A 19689-nucleotide genomic window follows, 5' to 3' on the forward strand; every position below is an offset into this window, starting at 1 on the left:
GTCTCCTGTAACAAACAAAAGCTGTTGACAGTGGCCACAAGAGGAAGATCTAATTCTTGAAAGAGCTGCAAGAGAAGGGGGGTCGGTAAAGTGCCAATTGTTCATTGAAATCCCAGAGACGGTATCCAGGTTCTAATAACATTTGCAGAAGCAAGCCTCAAAAATGCACAAGCGGCAATAATTAATTTCTAACTCCCTCCTTTTGCACATACTGACCTGGATGAACAAAAATTGCCTAAAACATGAAAGAATACACATTTCTTCAAAAGCACCTCTGACGAGGTAAACTACACCAGGAGAAACAAGCAATTCTGCCGACATACAAGAAGCCGATGATCTTTTGTTTCATTACTCAATCACATTCAGCACGGCCAATACTGAATCAGTGTATACAGGAGGAAGGTTGCCATGTCTGCACGCAACTGTTTCAAGGAAGAAATGGGAATTAACAGCTGAAAGCAAACAAAGAGGTCTTTGTTGAGATGTTGTGAGTGTACATTCAGAAGACCAGAAGATTTACCAAGCTATGTGGCAATACTATCCCTTTTTATTCATTCCTTTATGCAACTGGGATGGTGATATTTCATTCACCGCTTAAATGCTTTTACCTCACACAAGCGATTTCCAGATAGTGGCAGGCAATTCATGCCATGCTGGATTGCTTCCTCACCAAGATTCACCTCAAGTTGCATCATTTCTTCTTTTGTGCCCTGGAAGCTGCATCAAAATATTGCAGTTAAAAGAAAAGCAGAATCACAGAGAGTGGCCAGTCTGAGCGCTACAGCAATCATTTGGTCAATCTTTACTCACTGAGAGCCAACAGCAGGTATCCTGCAGGTGACTGTGCATGTGCAATGAAACTCCTCATGCTTTTTGGAGGTGCTACGATAACTTGCTGTGTGTGGAAAAGGCCATGGACGATCCAGTGCAAATACTTTGTCCCAAAGACGTATGTTCTTCTGTGCTTAAGGAGGCAATGATCAAGGCCTCCAACTCTTACCATAACCCACAGAACACTAACAGTAGTAGTAAGTGACACAGAGCAGACGAAGGGCCATAAAATCTCACTTTCCACAAGAATGGCATCTCCTGAAAACACTCTAATTGAAAAAGCAGTGGTCAGTAAGCAAGTACCAAACAGGCACAAGCTACTGAACATTCATTTTATTTAGAAGCCTTGTGCTGTGGCTCCCCCTTTAAATTAATTTAATGTAGAAGTCCCATCAATAACACTGCCAGCATCAAAACACCTATGGGCTGAGACTCTGCGAACAGCCATTCCATCGTGTCACAGTTTCTTCTCTCTGGAAGCTTTAGCTGCTAATTAGCTGCAACATTTCTGACAATGGACCATAATTCACCAAGGTCCTTCACAAGTGCCTGTTTTCCCAAAGTTAGTGTATTTTCAAGGCTTAAAATAAACTTGACTCCTTTAGCAGGTTTTCCATCTTGACGGTAGTCTCCCTTGTCTTGCACTACCTGTATTTTGCATGCTATGTGATACAGTAAAAACAGTATTAATGAAGTGATGGTGTTGATGGAAGTGTTTAGGTCACTGTTTTGTCTAGGAAACACTTTCTGTGAACTAGGGAAGTTAGTGCATACCTGAGGACAGATTCTCAGTTGGACTAGAGTAGAGTAGGTTGTTTCAACCCTGTAGGTTGATTACGCTTTACCAATTTCTGCAACAGAGGCCAGCAAGACTAGCCTGATTTGCACCAGCAGAAAATTGGTCTTGCTTCACAAAAATTTGCTAGTAGTCCTGAGTGCTCCAGGTTTCCCTTGAGTGCCTGGTACTTCTTGAACCCATTGAAACTGAAGTTAGTATTTGCATCAACTTCTGTTGAGCATATACACCATAAAGAGCACCGCCATGCTGAATCTTGACAAACCTTACATTTCAGGGTCCACTCCCTCTTCAGCAGTGGAGTATCTTTTACTAGCACCTGTTCCATCAGCTCTTAAAGGGGTCTGGGTGCTCTGCACCTCTGATGCTTTTGGAAATCTTGTCACGAAATTGTAAGACTTATTGACCTCTTGACAGAATTTTTTAAGCACCTAATTGTTGGAAGAGATTCCTCCATACCAAAACATGATCATCTTTAAAAGCCATTTTAAAACCACTGGTCCTCCATGAGCCGTCAGGTTGTGATTGGTATTAATAATCTAGCCAGAAGATACGGATCCTTCTCCTTCTCACTGAAACTCTTCCTTTCAGTGTTTGATTTGGCTGTCATTACATTAAAGACACCTCCTACGTATAAACTTAAGAGTTCTCGTTAATCACTGCTTGCAAACAGTCTTGCACTCAGGCACATAGAAATGTTAGATTTCATTACAGTTAAGTTTCATCAAAACGTTAAGTTTAAGTTTTCACTCAAATCACATGATACCATCTTCTTCAAAATGCCCAAATCACTGCTAAATGGGGCCTCACACCTCTCAGTACTCCCAACACTTTCAAAATGCTGCTTTTAACTAAGGTAACAAGGCACCCTTTTTGATGTTTTGTACTTACCACCGCCTTCAGCATTACTAACAGTAGAAGTTACACGTGTTACATGTCATCATTGTACTCTGGACTCCAACAAAACGTGAAAGAAGACAGATTTTAATTATAGCATGACAGAGCATGACACGGTATGAACAGATTCAAGATTCAAATGAGTCCTAGCAATTACTTCATGTAGGCTGAAATATAGCTGCAGAAAATACTTAATAATTCAGTATGATGGAAAAAAATCAGTCTTGTTTGCAAACAATGCAGTACAGAAGTTTAAAGAGGCTAAATTAATCAAATAAATTATTAATTACAGTTAGCTCATCCATTGGTGTTATAGTAGCATCTAAATGCACCAGCCAGCTAAGGGCTCTTTCCTCTGGCCCCCAAAAGAACTTGCACAAAGGCAATCCTCTAGGATCCTCTAGGTACTAGGTGGCAGGACTGTCTGCGACTGAAAATCCCACCACTGGTCTGCCAAGGTAAAAAAATAATAAAAAAATCCCTTCTTACCTGGCCCAGTAAATGATCATTTTCTGTATGCGAGAACACTCATTCAGCAAGATTGGCTGAGAATGTTGCTTAGCCAGACCCTGCAACCCTGAGGTCAGGCATACTCTGGAAATTGGAATGGGGAGGGCAAGGAGAATAATATTTTGTGCAAGATCTGAACTGAACTGAGCCTGTTCATTGCTTCTGTAAATGCTTTAACCACTGAATTGAAGCAGTTATGGGGGAGTGGGGTGCTTTCTTCCTGCAACATGCTTCAGAAGAAAAGAAAGCCTTTTGGAAGGGAGGGAACAAACATTTCTCTTCCAAATATTGCATATATAGAGTGGGAAGATATATAGATTGCATATATATATATATAGATTATATAGATAGATATAGATTATAGATATATAGATAAGATATATAGATAATATATATAGATTGCATATATTGCATATATAGAGTGCCCTGGAAGCAGTTAAGTCACCCAAGACCTGTGAAGGCTGGGTTCACATGTTATTTCTCATTCTGACATCCTTGGCTCTCTACAACCAACACACGCAGCCAAGTGACAGGATGCTGCATGGTGCCCTGCGAAGGGATCTCAAGATCTCAGATCTCACAGTCAGCATTACAGCGCTCGGCCTGGAGGAACTTAGAGCAGCAGCTCACAGTTTCAATGACAGAGCAAGGACCAGGGTGTGGGTCCCACAAGTCACAGTCCAGTGCCTGATTCACTGGACCACAAACCAGGTTGCTTAAAAAAGCCTTAAAATACACATAGCATGAAGCTATTACCTATTACTCTATCAGGATCAATAGGACAATTCCATTCTGCAGAACTATGTTCTACTAAAACTCAAAAGACTGATTAGAACAAAAGTTTCAATAGTATTTTTGTGATACCATTTATTATCCCACATGGTTTGACACAGTGTAGTATATTGAACCTATAAATCAGTTCCAGCAAATTATTTAATGATGCATTAACTGTGGAATTTCACATATATTACAGTTCTTTAGCCAATGTTGAATGCTTTTTCAATAGCTTAATCCATCCCAGAAGTACCGAAGCAGGCATATTCATCCATCATCAGAGTGCACAGAGTCTTCTCTTTGCTCTTTTTATTTTATTAAAGCCCTCTATCTACAGGCATGGCATTAAATAATATCCCAGAGCTTTTTCTGCACCATATTCCCACCACCACCCTCACCCTTCTCTCACAAAAAACTTTTCATTCTCTATTAGATGCTTGCTGTCCTCTGGCACAGCTTAAGCCTGGTTTAGCACTGACTTGGGCAGCCCTGCCGAGAACTCAGAGATGACACCACAGTGTCATCACCATACCACATATGTGAAGGTGTTATAACAAATTACTTTCAGATTACAGAAATGATGTGCTCAAGAGCTTGAAAATAAAAGCAGTGAGTCTACCTAGAACAGGACACAGAGGAGGAAAAGACCCAAGAAGGGATGATTATAGAAGAAGGGATATAAATATATAAATATACACATATATATATATTTAACTTCCAAGGTAAACCTTGATGAACATTCCTCTGACGTCCTGGAGATATACAGAATTGGGAATTTAATTTTCTGGGGGGAGGGAATTGCTCTCTAAGGATCCCAGACATCAAAATAACCTTATTTAGTTTTATGATATCCAATTTATGGTGCTGAATTCAAACAGCACTTTCACAGGTAGAAATCCAGATGTTTTGCTCTTGAACACTACATTAGGCACCTACGTAAGAGGCAGAGCACTCCAGACTTTCATGGAGTTCTGACTTTGCACCTCAGCAAGTTTCTCCATTTGGGGAAAATCAACAGTTCTAGATGTTCCCTAGCTGATCATTCCTTTAATGTACTCAGCTTGCTGAAAGGCACTGAGATTATTATTGGGAAACTTACCATTTGAGTCATCTCTCCCCCTAATAAAATGGTTTTATAGTTCTGCAAACAGGAAGATTTAGTTTCCCCTGAAGATAAATATTGATAGACCTACTTTAGTCAATATTTACTATCTGCTTTTGGGAAGGAGCAAAAAAGCCTAGCCTGAAGTTTAATAGAGTTTGAGAACTGATTTTTATCTACACTACAAACAATATCACATTGCTGTCTTGGCAGACAAAGGAAAATTAGTTTTTATTCATATTACTGAAATGCTATGGGGCTCTTTGTGCTAGGAGAAGGATGGGAGCCTAGGGCTTGTGCACCAAATATAACCACATTGCTTACAGCTGGCAGTGCTCTGTTGGATTTGGTTTTGAGGGGGCTACTGAGGTGCAGCTTAGATGTGACCTGCCACTTCTGTTATAAAAGGCTGCATCCCCACTACATAGAGGCTCTCCTCTAATTCTTAAAGTAGAATTAGCTGCTTTACAAGCACCCAAAATGCAACAGCACTCACTTAGGGAGCTCTTCACCGTGCTGTGTGAAAATATGCATTAATTTGGCTTGGCATGAATTGGTAATTCTTGACACTTAGAAAATTAACATATTACCTTATTAAATGCTGTTCACTCACAAATGTGGAGACCAGCTGTTTCCTCCCTCCATTATTGAACTGTAGCAAGCATTTTCTAGAAGAAAATTAAAAGTAATGATTACAATCCATTTTAAAAAAATCGATTTAAATTCTTCAGCTACAGAGGGAGCCACAGCATATTTTCAAGAACGTTGTATTCCACTTTGTCAAAAAGTTCGTACATGTTATGTAGGGCCTCCTATAGATAAAATATCCTCCTTCAAAATTACCCGTTTGCTTACTTTAGACAATGTGCATGCACCCAGGCAAAAAAAGAAAACCTGACCAGAGATATATAGGACAGCCCTCATCCAAAAACACTCTGAAATTGTGCTGAAATATAAACACAAGTGTTTAATCAGGCAAGGAGGTGGATGACAACTAAACTCTCTAAAATACACTTGGAATTCAGACATCCCCTAAACCTGACAGTTCTGATCAAATAGTAAGGGAAAATTCAAGCCATGTCAGCCAGGATCTAGTAATTACTCTCCTTCGCCAGCTCAGGTAGTTTTCCATGGGTCAACATGGAATACTAATTTTCCCTGCACATGAAGTTCTCTTATATACCACTTACATTGAACTGCACCCAAAGAATATTTTCAGTGAAGGCATGGAATGAAAATGATTCTCTTTTAGGGTTATTGAAGAAGACAGGCAGCAGGTACCATTCCCCCCATTTTATCTTGCACTGTAAAGTACTTGCTCTTATTGGTTATTTTTCCTCACGTATTTTAGCAGCCTTGATTGCCAAAAGCAGAAAGCAAGCCTTGATAAGCATGCATTCTGCAAGAGCGTTTTACCTGGTAGAACAAATCACTAGCACTGGAGCGAGCATGGAAATCTTGATTTACGACCACCATCAAAACACTTGTCAAGTGAAGGCACTGATGAAAGGAACCAGAATGAGCTTTGTTTGCTGTGCTGCCTTCCTTCCTGCTGCAACTTTGCTTTTGCATGCATGCGTGTATGAAAATGTGCATTCACTAAGATCTGTGCTCCTGTTATTCACTGGGTTCCTCTCACACAGTGATCACCGCTGGTCCAGAATGCTGACAGCTTCTTCTGGGTGCTATCTTCCCACTCCTTTGACATTTAGGTGACCTCGGCTGCATTGGTATTCAGTCAGTGTCAGAGATGTGCTTGCTTCAGCTGCTTGGGCCTGGGTGAGCAGGTGGGGGAATGACCGGTTGAAAATGAGTTGTTAAGACCACTACAGCAAACGATTGGTGCAATTAATTTTTCATTATGTACCGTCTCTCTGGATTGTAATCAGCTTGGATTCTTCTTCCTCTGAGGCACAAATAAAATGCAAATGTTTTTTGAACGAAAGGAAATGTTATGAGCTACTGTGCTATTGAGAGCAGCAAAATGGCTTGAAGTAAGTGGGGATTATGAAGAATGTTTTATGAATCCACCTAGAAGAACTTAATATAAGCTTCATGCAGGGAAAACCACGGGTGAGTTTTCCATCAGATGATCATATTACTGCTCAAGCAACTGGAAACAAGGAAGAGCTGAAGGCTTTGAGTCTTATTTAATAATACTAATACCTAGCTCTTTTCATGAGGAGATTTCAATGCTGTTTACAGAGAAGGCACTTATCTTACAGATGGGTTTAAATTAATTATCTTCTTCAAGGCTTCCCTTCCCGTCTACAGCAAAGACTAGGTAGGTACGTTTGCCAAAGCCCTCCCCAACCCGTGGCCGTACGTTGGATCAGAACAGGGGCCAGATCAGTTTTGAACAAGGCTGTTCACACTGCAAAGCCTTCAGCCAGACAAAACAGATGCACTGTACAGTTGTTTCAGAAGTTTGGCCACACAGTCAGCAGGCAAATGCTCTCCAGACCAGGAACGTGGTACCTAGAGACTGCTGTATAGCACACCTACCCTTCAGAGTCAGAGCTCCTGCCGTACAGAGTAGACACTAGCTTGGCAGTAAGGCAATTGTGCCAGCTACTGAGTGGTCCCACACCCCAGGATAAATGAACTATTTCTCAGCTGGGCCAGCAGGCCCAGGGCTCAGCCCACTAACAGCTTCCTGAGTCAAGGAGGATGGAGTTTAACTGCAGGGAAAAAGGCCCTTGGTGTTAGCAGCAGCACTGAAGGCCTGTGTGTCTCCTGGAGGTTGTGTGGTACTACTCAGAGGTGGATTTAGAGAGTAAGGTGCTAGATCCAGAAACAAAACACAAACTGGGCATTTCACCCAAAACAGAGTGAAACAGAGATCCTGGTAGCAAGACACAGATAGTTTCCCTTGTGGTTTAACTGCAACTGCATGCAAGAACGGGCTCAGCATCTTATGACCAGTCGAGGCCTAGGCTGCCCCATATGTGTAACATGGCACACCACTTGAGTATCTTCACTCAGTGAAGCCACTTCATTGTGAGGCTTCAAATCCTCTTTCCAGGTCTTTTCCATTATGTGAGACACAGTCCTCAGGGAGTGTGAGGTAACCAGTGTGCTACAACCAGAACAAAGTGTTCCTCGCCCCTACTTGCCTGTTATGCTTACCCATTGCCTGCAGAACATGATGCCATACAGTCAACAGCACCAAAACAAGGGTCTGTCTTCATTTCCACAGCAGGGGTCTTCTTTCTGGGTATCACTGTAATAGATGTACACGTTATGATTCCTATGGCAGAGGGACCACAAGCCTATAGCAGTCAGTTCTGAGTGCCCTGGTACAAGAACCCCAACAAATGCTGTCGTTGCACCTTCAGAACCATGAAGTGACAGGATCCCCAAAGTCATATGCTAGTACATGTGCTTAATCAAGCCCTGCTGATAATAGTGGCCATGCAACTCGAGTCCCAGGCCGGGGACTGTCTTCTCCTTTAGCTTTCTAAGAATTAAGCTAGGCTGTCAGGCTACGAGATGAAGACTCTGACAGCTACATGCAACAGCAGCCTCTGCCGGAGGAGCCCAAGTTGTATGCCATTGCTCAGGTCAAATGCAACTGGCAATGTGTACTCAAGTGTGCAGCAAGGGTTACAACTGTTCAGCAGTAACCGAGAAGTCTGCTCCACTGAAGTCAGCGTTAATTTTGTTGACATGATTCACAGAAGGGTTCCACCAAAGTCAACTGACTTGGAAAATCTCAGCCCAAGAATCACAGCTGTTCCCTGGTTTTTAGTTTAAGGCTCTGCTGTTTGGCAGTTCTGTTCTGTTTGTTTCTTTAGTTGTTGGTTGTTTTTTTGTTTGTTTTTTACAGTGCACATCAATTTAAATATGAGGATTTCATTTCAGGATGATCATGGCAGAGGCCAGCTGTTTACCTGAAATCTGATGTTTTATGTTTCACGACAGCAGTAGAAACATTTAAACACATGAATACATTGCAATGCTTTGCTGCCGTTGTTTACGTTCTCAAACCCTGATGCAAAAACATGGGTATCAGATGGTACCAGGAGACACATTTTCATTCATGAGACCTTAATGCCTGTTAACAAAAAGATTGCGTTTGAAAGATCTCACTCTACTGAGCAGACTTATCCTTTGGGATCAGTGTTACTTCACTCTTGTTAAAGTTTGAACAACACCTAGGAACCGAAACATACCAAGGACATTTCAGCACAATGCAGCCCTCTTCTGGCTCAGAACCTCTAGCATAACAGTATAACATATAGACTATCTTGACCAAAAATGTAAACATCTAAGCACAAGACTTGCAAGTTGCTTTTGGCTTGCATAGTACACATTCTCTAGCATACCGAAGGCTCATCACACTCTACATGCCAAAACTATTCCATGTCCTGCAAAGAATGTGTTTGGCAAAGTCAGTTCACTGCTTAAAATAATAATAAAAAAATGCATCTATTACATAAATCATTAAAGGAAAGGGGATGGGCAGTAAGAGTCTGGATTGCTTCATGTTTTCATCTGAAACTGCACACAGCAGACATTTTTTCACAATGCCCTTGCAGGATATATGGCGTTGTGCTAAATAGGAAGAAATAATGTTCAGGAGAGAACAAAGGCAGTATGAGCCAGATGAAACCGTTAATGGTTTGGAAATTGGAAAGGCACACTGTCAGTCAGCCTAGGTCAAGTCAGGGTGGTGAAGTGTGACATAGCCCCACCTCTGCCCTGCCAAACCGTCAGTCTCTCAGCAAGGCCACTGGTCTTTTCCTCTTGGAATGGTTTTTAATGTGCTGGTCCCGATTTTATTTTTTAAGCACACCTCTGACCATCTGAAATTTTCCTTCCCTTCACTCTCTCTCCACTTTCTTTTATGCTCTCCCCTTTGCCTTTTGAAACCCCATTTTATCGTGTAACTGGAGAGACTTAGAACAGCTTTTTCTTCATGTACTTGTTCAGGAGGGGCTTCCTAAAACTCTTTTGTCGCAGTGTCTGATTGTATGGTATTAATTCAGAGCAAGTATGCCAACGTGCATGGAAGCCCCAGACCTGAAAGGCTAAAGAGTTAAGAACTATAAGCTCTTCAGGGCAGGAAGGATATTTTGAGCGGAGTTTTCCCCAAATTGGAAAACTCCTGTGTCACTACACTGTTTTTGAAATTAAGTCCAGAAATCCTACAGGAAGCATTTAATTTGCATGTGGATTTGGCCCTAAAGGAAATAGCATGTTACACTGAAAAAAAATCAAAATAAGAAACCTGGCCCTGCCATTCAGTAATCCTGCAGTTTACATGAAGAATTCCTGACTGAGTGCATGTAAAATGATTCTATGTGGCATGAGTGTTTGTTTAGTTTTGGTTTAAGGATCTAACTACACAGCAAGCATCTGTGAAGTTCCTTGCTCTCTCTGATGCAAACACTGTGCTCGAGGATTGCTCTGGAGAGTGGCCAGTAGCAGGTGTCTCTGTAAGAGGGTAAGACCAAAGCAAGCTCAGAGCAGTATTTCCCAGCTACGTGCTTCAGCAACCCAAGACATAAGGCCCTTTGAAGGAGATGTGTTGATGGGGACTAGCACTCTGGAGTGGCTTTCTGTTTTGCCTGAGTTTATTCAGTCACTTTTTTGAAGCCTTGCAAGTTCCTAGCATCCACACCACCCTATGGTGACGAGTTCCACAGATAAACTGCATATTGTACAAGAAAGCATTTCCTTATGCTTGCTTTGAACCTGCTCATCTGCTAGGTTGCTGCTCCTACAGCATCTGTTCCACACCCTTGATCAGACTGTACACTTTTTCCTGCCTGCTCGATTTCAGAGGCTGGTATGTCAGCTGAGCTCTTGCTACATGCCTGGGCTCATGATATTAACATTTATTAGTGGCATTTCTGGTTGGGCTTGATAAATTTGCTCTGGAAAGACAATATGCCAACACATCTTCCTAAAACACAGAATACGTTTAAGTGCCTTGCCCTGATCTGACAGTGTCAGCAGCATAAAGCACAAGAAAAAATGACACTGTTGGCACAACAGCCAATTGCCAGCAGTTTTAAAAGATATTGTCTACATTCATATTCCTACTTTATTGCTTTACATGCATTCATAGCCCTCCAAACTGATAAAAGGAAATGTAAGCCCTCAATGTCACATCTATAAGCTAATCTTACCAACAAAGAACAGAAAAGGACGCGTTTAAGAGGAGCAGAACTTCTCTTTTTATTCCTAGGAAGCAGCCAAGCGGTATAGCTGTGACCTTTCCTTAGCCATTTGCTCCTCTCTGCTTCTCCCTTAGTTGTGTTTCTGTGTCACTTAGCAGTCGCATACATAATGTCAAGAAGCCTCAGCCATGGAAAGCTGCAGTGAGCCATGAGCCATTCCAGCTTTAATTAGGTACACAAACTAAAGCCAGTAGTAATATGTCTGAGGTACCAGTAATATCACAATCACAAGTGCTTGCACTTCGTGAGAGCAAAACATTTCAGGAGACATAAAGAAATCTACTATGTCATAAAGAAGCAGATTTGACTTTCACTGGTGCTGTTTCAATTGGCAGATGCCCACTCTGTTCATCAAAGACCTCAGGGTTTTCCTTTCTCCACCCTGCCTTTGCCCACCTGGCAGTTCTTGAGGTTTTCGAAAAGGTGCTGAAATGCAAACATAACTATCTTAGAGCAGCTCCGGCAGCACTCTCTGCATAGGAAATACTTTGGAAGAGTTTCTGGCTTTCTGAATAATTCAAATATTCATAATTGAATAATTATTCCAACGATTCTTGGAATCCTGATAATATATCAGGCTAGGCAGTAAGGCACTCAGCTAGGCCTCACTCTGCTCATAGTGAAATAGTAAGCCAAATTCAACCCATGTTCAGTTATCGCAGACGATAACTGTTTTTAAAACCATGGCTCTATAGCATATCTTTTAAAGGACATTTTTAAGAGTTACGATTGGGTTTACAAAGGAACTTTGGGCCAGCTGCCTTCCCTGTCACCTGTCTGGCAGGCTGCTGGCCAAATGCTTTTGGAGACGCGCTCTCAGATGGCAAAGAAGGTGGCAAAAGGGAAGTGGGTAACTGAATCCATTCCCCTCAGCCTCCAGCTTCAACTAGATTAAGGTGACAAAAGCAGAAAAGTCAAGACTTAGCTCCTGGCTAGTCTGTGGTTTGGCTGCACTTCCAATGAACTCATCAGAGATGTATTCATATGAAATAAGCTCTTCGGTTTGGAACGTCACTAGCAGTTTAATCAAATTAGTTTGGCATCTTGCTGATGATAAGCTAACTCCTCAAACCCTCCAGAGGGTGAGCAGATCAGGTTACCCTCATCTCATAGGTATGTAAAGCCAAATTTGCTCCTGCTCAGCTTCATTTTTTCCCGATTCATCATTCATCCCTTGTGTTTTATCTTACTGAGGACTCTTTATCTCATCTTTGGTACTGGGTCATAATCAGATGCACATTATGGTCAAAAAATATAAATGCTGAGAAACCATTTTCTGCAAAATAATTTGGGGCTTCTACAATACTTCGTGTTAGTGGAGAAAAGTATGAGAAAATATATTTTTTTCAGTGTTGCAGCTGTTTTTGCCCACGGAAAAACAGCCTGAACTTCCAAGAAATGATTTGAAGGTGGACTCACACTGTGGCAGGAGGGACTGAGAATATAAATGTGTATTCTTCTTTTCCAAAACAGTTTTTCAGCTTAGAAGTTTTAGGATCGAATCAGTTCTCATACTTTTGCAGATTTTTATCTTATTTTTTTCAAAATGAGGCATTAATGAGGCGTGATTTTTCTCATTTTGCTTTTGTTTTCCTGAAGAATTTTGATGTCAAGAAATCTCTACTCTGTAAACAATGATGCAAGTGAGGACAATTCAGATGCTTTTGTGATTTAACTCATAGCAAAATTAATTGACAGGTGTGGCCAATACTGACACAAACCTAATGGGTCCCAGCAAAAGCAGTCGAAAAAATATCCAGAATAATCTTCACCAGTCCTTTCATCATTTTTGGTAGCCCCTAGAAAATTCTTAAGCCACAGTATTTTAGAACTCATTAAATGACACGGGGTTTATAGTTTCTGTGAAAGCCATAGACCATTTTTTAAAATCAAAATCTGAAATACCAATGAAAAATCTTATTTCAGTGTTTGTTCCTGACAGGCCTAAGTGAGAAGAATTGAAATTTCATGACTCACCGCAGATGAACTGCACAACGTTTCTTATCCACCAGCTTCAGGTCAGATTTAGCTTCTATGGTTTGACCAGACGTCCATTCCTGCAGCTGAGAAACACAGGTAACATTACAATTTTTCCCCTTCATTTTCCTGGTCAGTTTTAGGTGTGAGATTTGGTCTCAGTTGCGTGTGAAGGACTTGCTTGTGTGAAGGGAATGACGACACTGACTCCAAGACAGTCGAGAAATGGAGACCCCTTATTGTCCCAATGCCAGATCTTATAAAGTTTTTCTGGGCCCCTACACGCACTGCACGTGGCTGGCAAACATAGTTACAGGCTTCTGATTGGTGCATCCCTTTTGATCACGCATAGCCCGCTATCGGCCCGTCCGAGCCTAGCAACTCCTCCTTACTGCTTCCCACTTGCTCTTATTCTAGCCTGGTTACCACTCTGTGCCTCTGAGTAACCTTCTTCTTAACCCTTAGTGCACCGCCGTATCAATCAGCTCCAGTTTGTCACCGAACGGGTCACCCATACTTGTGTACTAAACCAACTTTTCTGTCCAGGTCTGCCCCTCTGGAATTCATCATGAGTCTTTAGTGATACACAAAGAGGATATAAGAAGTGACACAAGGGGGCTAGGTGCACAAGGTAGGAAGGAGACTCTACTGTACCTTCCTCTATACTGTGATTCAGAACACAGGAGGCTAGGTTATATATTTTTTCTTTTTAACCTTATTTTTTTTTTTTCTTCCAGAAGTGAAATTTAATCACATTTAAGCCATGGTATGCTGCACATGTTTAATAATACTCTCTTGTCCAAAAGAAAGGGTTTCACTGAAAAATTAGTTTTGCATAGGAAAAATATTCCTAGTGAAGCTGCCTGTAGAAGGGAAAGTGTTTAAATGTTTTTTGTTGTTTTGTTTTTAAACAGAAGACAAAAAATTACATGAAATGATGATTCAGCATTTGGAAACACCAAAAAAAAAGAAAAAAGAAAAAAAGAAAAAGGTATGTTTAGAAGCAACTGTCTCTTTATTAAGATAACAGAATTTAAGCACTTTTTTTTCTCTTCCCTTGCAGAAAGGTCACGATTTAATTTCATTTTGGATTTTTTTCTCAGCTCACTGAACAGATACACGATATACCACCTCAGCTTTATAAGATATATTTATATATATCCTTTATATTAAAGGATCGACATCACTTACCATTCAATGCAATCTCAAAGGTTGACCATGTCTTACCTGAACTGGCAAATTACCTGCCACTTCCCACCAATTTTCTATTAAAGCAAATCCTGATTCAGCAAGGTAATTAAAGCTTGTACTACTAAGCATGTGCCAAACATTAAGCATTTGTCAAGTTCCACTATGACCAATACTAAACTAGGGTTTCAGAGTACAACAACATCTTCTGATTTCAATCTAGAAACAACTAGCCTTTAACAGGACTTCTCTTCGGTATTAGTTCAGCTCAAAAACTGAATACGGATTGGCACAGAACCAAGTAACAGAGCTGGTCCTAATCTCAGTGAGAAACCCTGTGCTTCATAAAAGGTATCAGGAGAGAATTTGCCTCAGCATTGGCTATGTAAGAGGTGCACTCTAGCGGCACAGACACTGAAATACATGTTCTGGGCTACCTCCACACCTCAGCCCCGCTGCTTGCATGCAGATCTGCAGAGATGTTTTGGGTACCTGGCGGATTTGACAGGCTGGAAGTCACTTAGCATGCCCTCCAGCCTGAGGGCATCCCAAATGACATTCCTGTGTGTGATTAAGGCAGAAGTCTGCCCGCAGTTTCTACTGCATTACTTTTATTTATTTTTATATTTATTACTGTATTATTTTACTTGCCTCGCTGGGTCAGAGAGCAAAGACATGCACAGGCTGCACTGCAGACTGTTAAACCACCATGAAGTCTGGGCTGTCGAGATTACAAACAGCTTATTTTCTCAAGACAACGCAGCTCTGCAGACCCCACTTTTTTTAGGTCACTAAAAATTGACCACTAGTGAACCCAGTTATCTAAAATTTTCCTAGATATTAAGTGCCTAAACAGGACCTGAACCTCCTAACATCTGTCCCAAGAGCACCTGAACTTCAAGCTAGCTAAATCAGCATTGATGCAGAGAAGTCATCAGCAGAGCCACAGCTGGAATTACTGCCCATAACAGAGTTAAAGTGAGGCTGAAGATCAGTCCCTGTATTTGAATAACCCAAAAAGTAGCTTGGATAAAGTCCAAATCTCCCCTGATAGAAGAATAAACTAGAAATGAAGGGCTTCTGGGTGCCACACATAACCAGTAGACACCAGAAGGAACTCATTCGCATTAGCTTAACCTGCTCACGTCAACTGCATGTCCCGAACCAAAGCCAAAGGTGATCTGAGAACATTACACAACAAGGTTTGTGGAGGTCATTGCCCGTGACATGTTTTTGATGCTGGTAGGCCCTCACTGTGTAGAAATGATGCACCAGGCAAGTCATGGTTGCCTCTCAGACTTATCCTTGTCATCTGCTCTGCAGAGACCTTCTGAATCTTTCCAACTACCCGTGTGTGCAGCACGAAGCACAACTGGACCATGACCTTGGTTGAAAGATCTAGGATTCGCATTAGACAGCTAATGTTTGTTTATTAGCAGTGCTATAACAAGACCACATCTTGTGTGTAACATTTTAACCTGCACACTGAAAGCAGATTTTATGATACAGGCAGCACTTCAAGATACTTGCTTCAAAAAACAGTTTAAAAGCTGTTCACAAATAATTTGGGGAAAAAAAATAATGCAAAGGACAACTTCTATGACAGTCACCTGCATCTCAACTGTCAATGCGATTCTGCCACTGCTTTCTTTGCAAAACATCAAAATATCTCTTTACGGGGGAAGCATTAGCCATCTTTTTGAAATGGCATCAAGGGAATGTGTTCTTCTAATTTCAGTTACCCCAGGGAAAAGCTAAGGTTGAACTCTTCTGCTGGCATTCAAGAACCAAAGTGACCTCTGTCTTCTGCTTCAGAGAAGACTCTCCTTTTGTGCCTAGTATTCCATGGTCGTGATCATTACACTTTAAAAACAAACAAACAACAACAAAACAGATTTTTTTTCCTATTACCATACAGCTGTAGATCAAACATCATCAGTCAGGTGCACAAATAAAGCATTCTGAAGCCACTCTTCGTGCACCTTGTCCTGTTTGCGATTATTCAAGCTGTTGGCTTCAGGCAATAATTTGCTTATGCAGGTGCATCATGTTTTCCTGGGACTATACAGGCTGGAAAAGTGACTTTGAATAAAGGAGAGATGAAATCCTACAGCTGTCACAGAGCTGGGCCAAAAGTTAGGGCTCTGGACTGACAGGGACTATCGCCTTCCAGCCATGCCTGTAGAAAGACCTACCTTCAAATATCAGAGGAGAGTTTTCATTTCAGTAATTGATTGACACGTAGCAATGCATTCAGTAAAGGCAAAGGTGATAAAAGTGCTGAGGATATAGTTTCATGGCTGTCTTCCTAATCTAAACACAGGTATTTCTCCCTTGAAGGAAGAAAAGCTGTTGAAAGAAAATAGGAGGAGAAAGAAAGGGAGAATATCAAAGATATTCCCATTTAAATAAAGCCTATTCTGCAGATGCTAGGGTGAAGGTGCATAACAATCCGTACAGCTGACATGTTTTCCTCTAATTGTCATCCTTGTTGTTCTTTTATATCAAGCTCACATGCCATGAGAAGTAGTGAGGAGAATTTCATATCTGCTAATTATTACCATGATGTTATTAATTTAGACTAAGGATAATAAGATAGGGTGTGTGCAGGAAGAATTCATTATGAAATTAATTGCTCTGACTAGGGTCAACACATAAGATAAGGTTTATAAAGCATTTCAGAAACAATTAGTTTTGAGGGCTATTTGGCTTCCTAAGACATGTAAATCTGCAGCATGTAGTTTACATTTCTCCCCCTCCCCATTCATATGCTAACTCCTCTGATAAATGCCACTTGTTCAAAAGAAAATTGAAATCAGTGGATTGAAGCAAAGCTGGATAATGAGGTATTATTGATATATTCTGTAAATGCTTCAATTATTCCTGCCTTTGGTTTTGAAATTATTTCACAGAAGCAAAAAATAAAAAATGGCTTTTTACAAAGTCAATTTTAATCTCTCCATTGCATTTGTGGTTGTTGTCTTTTCCCCTTAATAGCCATGGAAAGGACTTGATTATAGTTATCTTTCTGAATATACTGTTGCTCTTTGTAATTTCTTTCTCTTGACTCTCAAGGGCTCTCTCAGAATGGTACCCCTCAGTTATGTGAAACACCTGTTTCCAATTCATCTCCATAAATGAAACTTAACATGGCTTTGTGTCCTTGCATCTCAAATACACTTTTCTTTCACTCCTCTCAAGTCTTTTAAAAAAAAAAAAAAAAAACTGACAGAAGGAGCTTGCAATAATATGCTTTACACAAGAGGCTGTGCATTCAGGATGTTCTTTACCACGATGTCTGCAGCACTCTGACTTCATTCCCTCCCTGAAGCAGTCGAGGTGGGCCCTCAATTTCCATGTGATCCCATTCACAGAGCCTATCCCAAGGATGGGCTGCTTACAGCAGGCAGACAGTTTAGCTAAGTGGCTGGTTCTGGCCCAGCAGCGCTCTGATCTGTCTGCCACGACACAGAGCAGCAGCAGCGTAGCTGCCCATTCACCACACAGTTCCCAACCGTCACCTTCACCCAGCGCTCTGCCCTCCAGCAGTGTATTAACAGCCTCGAGGCACCAATGCTGTGCAAAGCATCCTTGACACTGCATTTTATTATTCTATGCCACAGTTTCTCCCTTTGTTTTTTCCACCTGATGTCACCCCACGGAATCTGGAGTACCCATTCCAGCACTTGGCAACATAAACTGGGGGGGGATGAAGCCCCAGTGCCTTCACAGAATAAAGGCAAAATCACCTTTTGTGATGGATCAGCATGGGAATGAGTGGGGTATCCCCATGGCACAAGGAACACCCCCAAAAATTCCCATGTCAGTGCTCTGTCCTTTGGATGTGATGGGAATTTTGGAGAGCAACAGCAATGCAGTGCACTGCAGTAGGGGATATGCCACTCAAACAATGCCCCGTATCACAGCAGACTAGGCTCTTTCGTGAGTCCAGTACAATGAAAAGAAAAGAAAACATGGCTTATACAAGAGCAGGCAGCCCTGCCGCTCAATACCAAGCAATAAAAATCAACTGAATGATCAATAGGCTTTTCTGTCCACCAGGGCTTTGAAGAGTCTGCTGTCGTGCTTTCTGCTATAAATAGCACTTGACTAACTTAAAATGGTTAATCGCTGTGAAATTGTCTCCTACAGAGACAACGCACATCTGGAATAACAGTATGCAATTCAGGGTCTGCGGAGTCCCACACCATTAAACACAGAACTTCAAATGGAGTTTTCGCCGCAAAAATGGAGCTGTCTCTTTGACATGCTCACATCAGCTCTGGTCCACTTGCTTCCCACATTGCTGACAGCAGACAAACTCCAAAGAGCTCGGGGCATGCCTTAAATCAACCACAGTGTTTGCCTGTTTAGGGATGAACATACTCTCCTGGTGGTAGAGGAAGCGTGCTGGACCACCCTCACCTCAACTTCACCTTCATGCTCAGAATGAAGGCAGGATGGCATACAGGAGAGAGGGAAGAGGAAAAAATGACCAATCGACCCATTCCAGGCTATGAGGGCTCCAGTGTAAAATAAGCTGCTTTGTGATATAGAGCAGAAAAGAAAATCTTCTGTGGGGGAAGAAAAAGGAAGAAATTCATTGCAAATGTGACCAACTCCAACTGACGGCTTTGCAAGGCTGAGGATGCAATGGAGATGTACATGAAAGTAAATGCCTCCTTTGTTATCACGGCGTTGTTCACCGCACATATTTCATCCTCGCCTGCTAAATGAAAGCAGCACTCTTGCCTGAGCTGGGGACACATACCTGAAAAGGAAAAGCTGAAGCAATAAACCAGGACAAAGGGCAAGGAGAGGCTGATGTTTTCTCTACCATGTTCAGCAAAAGCTTGGCCATGATCTCAGTTTAGAACCGATACATTCACAGGGCTAGGATAACCTGGACTAATGCTTCTAGCTCAGCTATTTATGACTCATGCTGGCAATCACCAACCCCAGAAAAGAAGACCCCCTTGTATCAGACTGCTATTTCCAAAGAATATACGCACAAGATGGATCAGATGGTGCCATCAACCTTGCTTGAAGGGCTAATGCCACAAAGATAACGTACTGGACTTTCACAAAACATTCACCCTGAGGAGCTGGCCATCTCAAAAGGAGGACCCATGACACAGGAGCACTACGTGGCAGCTCTATCTGGCCTAAGTTGCCTTACACTCTATGAAGAGTCTAACAAAGGAAAGCATGCAAATGGATTTTGTCCTTCGGGGGCCTTTCAGGGCCAGTCCTTAGGACCAAATCCTGATTAGGGAAGCTGAGGCGATTCCAGATAAGAAAGGGTTAAGAATGTAACTATTAAAGGAGAACAGAACATTAGGTGTAGGGCAGGAAACAGATGTACGGACAATGTATCTCAAAATAGGACATATACAGGCAATATATCTCGAACAAGACATTGGAAT

At 41.6% G+C, this 19689-nt stretch overlaps 1 long non-coding RNA gene across 2 annotated transcripts in view; it reads right to left on the minus strand.

Annotated features, from left to right (window-relative positions):
- The window catches only part of LOC106043985 (uncharacterized), a 35198-nt gene that overhangs the window by 161 nt on the left and 15348 nt on the right, over positions 1 to 19689 (minus strand). Inside the window, exons 4-8 of one of the 2 annotated variants that reach the window (XR_010831246.1) lie at positions 13076 to 13161; positions 8040 to 8133; positions 5501 to 5578; positions 811 to 2577; positions 609 to 717 (exon numbers count right to left, since the gene is read on the minus strand). This is a non-coding gene — a long non-coding RNA (uncharacterized lncRNA). Of the gene's footprint in view, positions 1 to 608; positions 2578 to 5500; positions 5579 to 8039; positions 8134 to 13075; positions 13162 to 19689 lie in introns of both variants that reach the window. The other variant, XR_010831245.1, reaches the window with a different exon arrangement.

This window comes from Anser cygnoides, chromosome 4 (genome assembly GCF_040182565.1).
Source record: "Anser cygnoides isolate HZ-2024a breed goose chromosome 4, Taihu_goose_T2T_genome, whole genome shotgun sequence".
In the NCBI taxonomy this organism is placed as follows: Eukaryota; Metazoa; Chordata; class Aves; order Anseriformes; family Anatidae; genus Anser; species Anser cygnoides.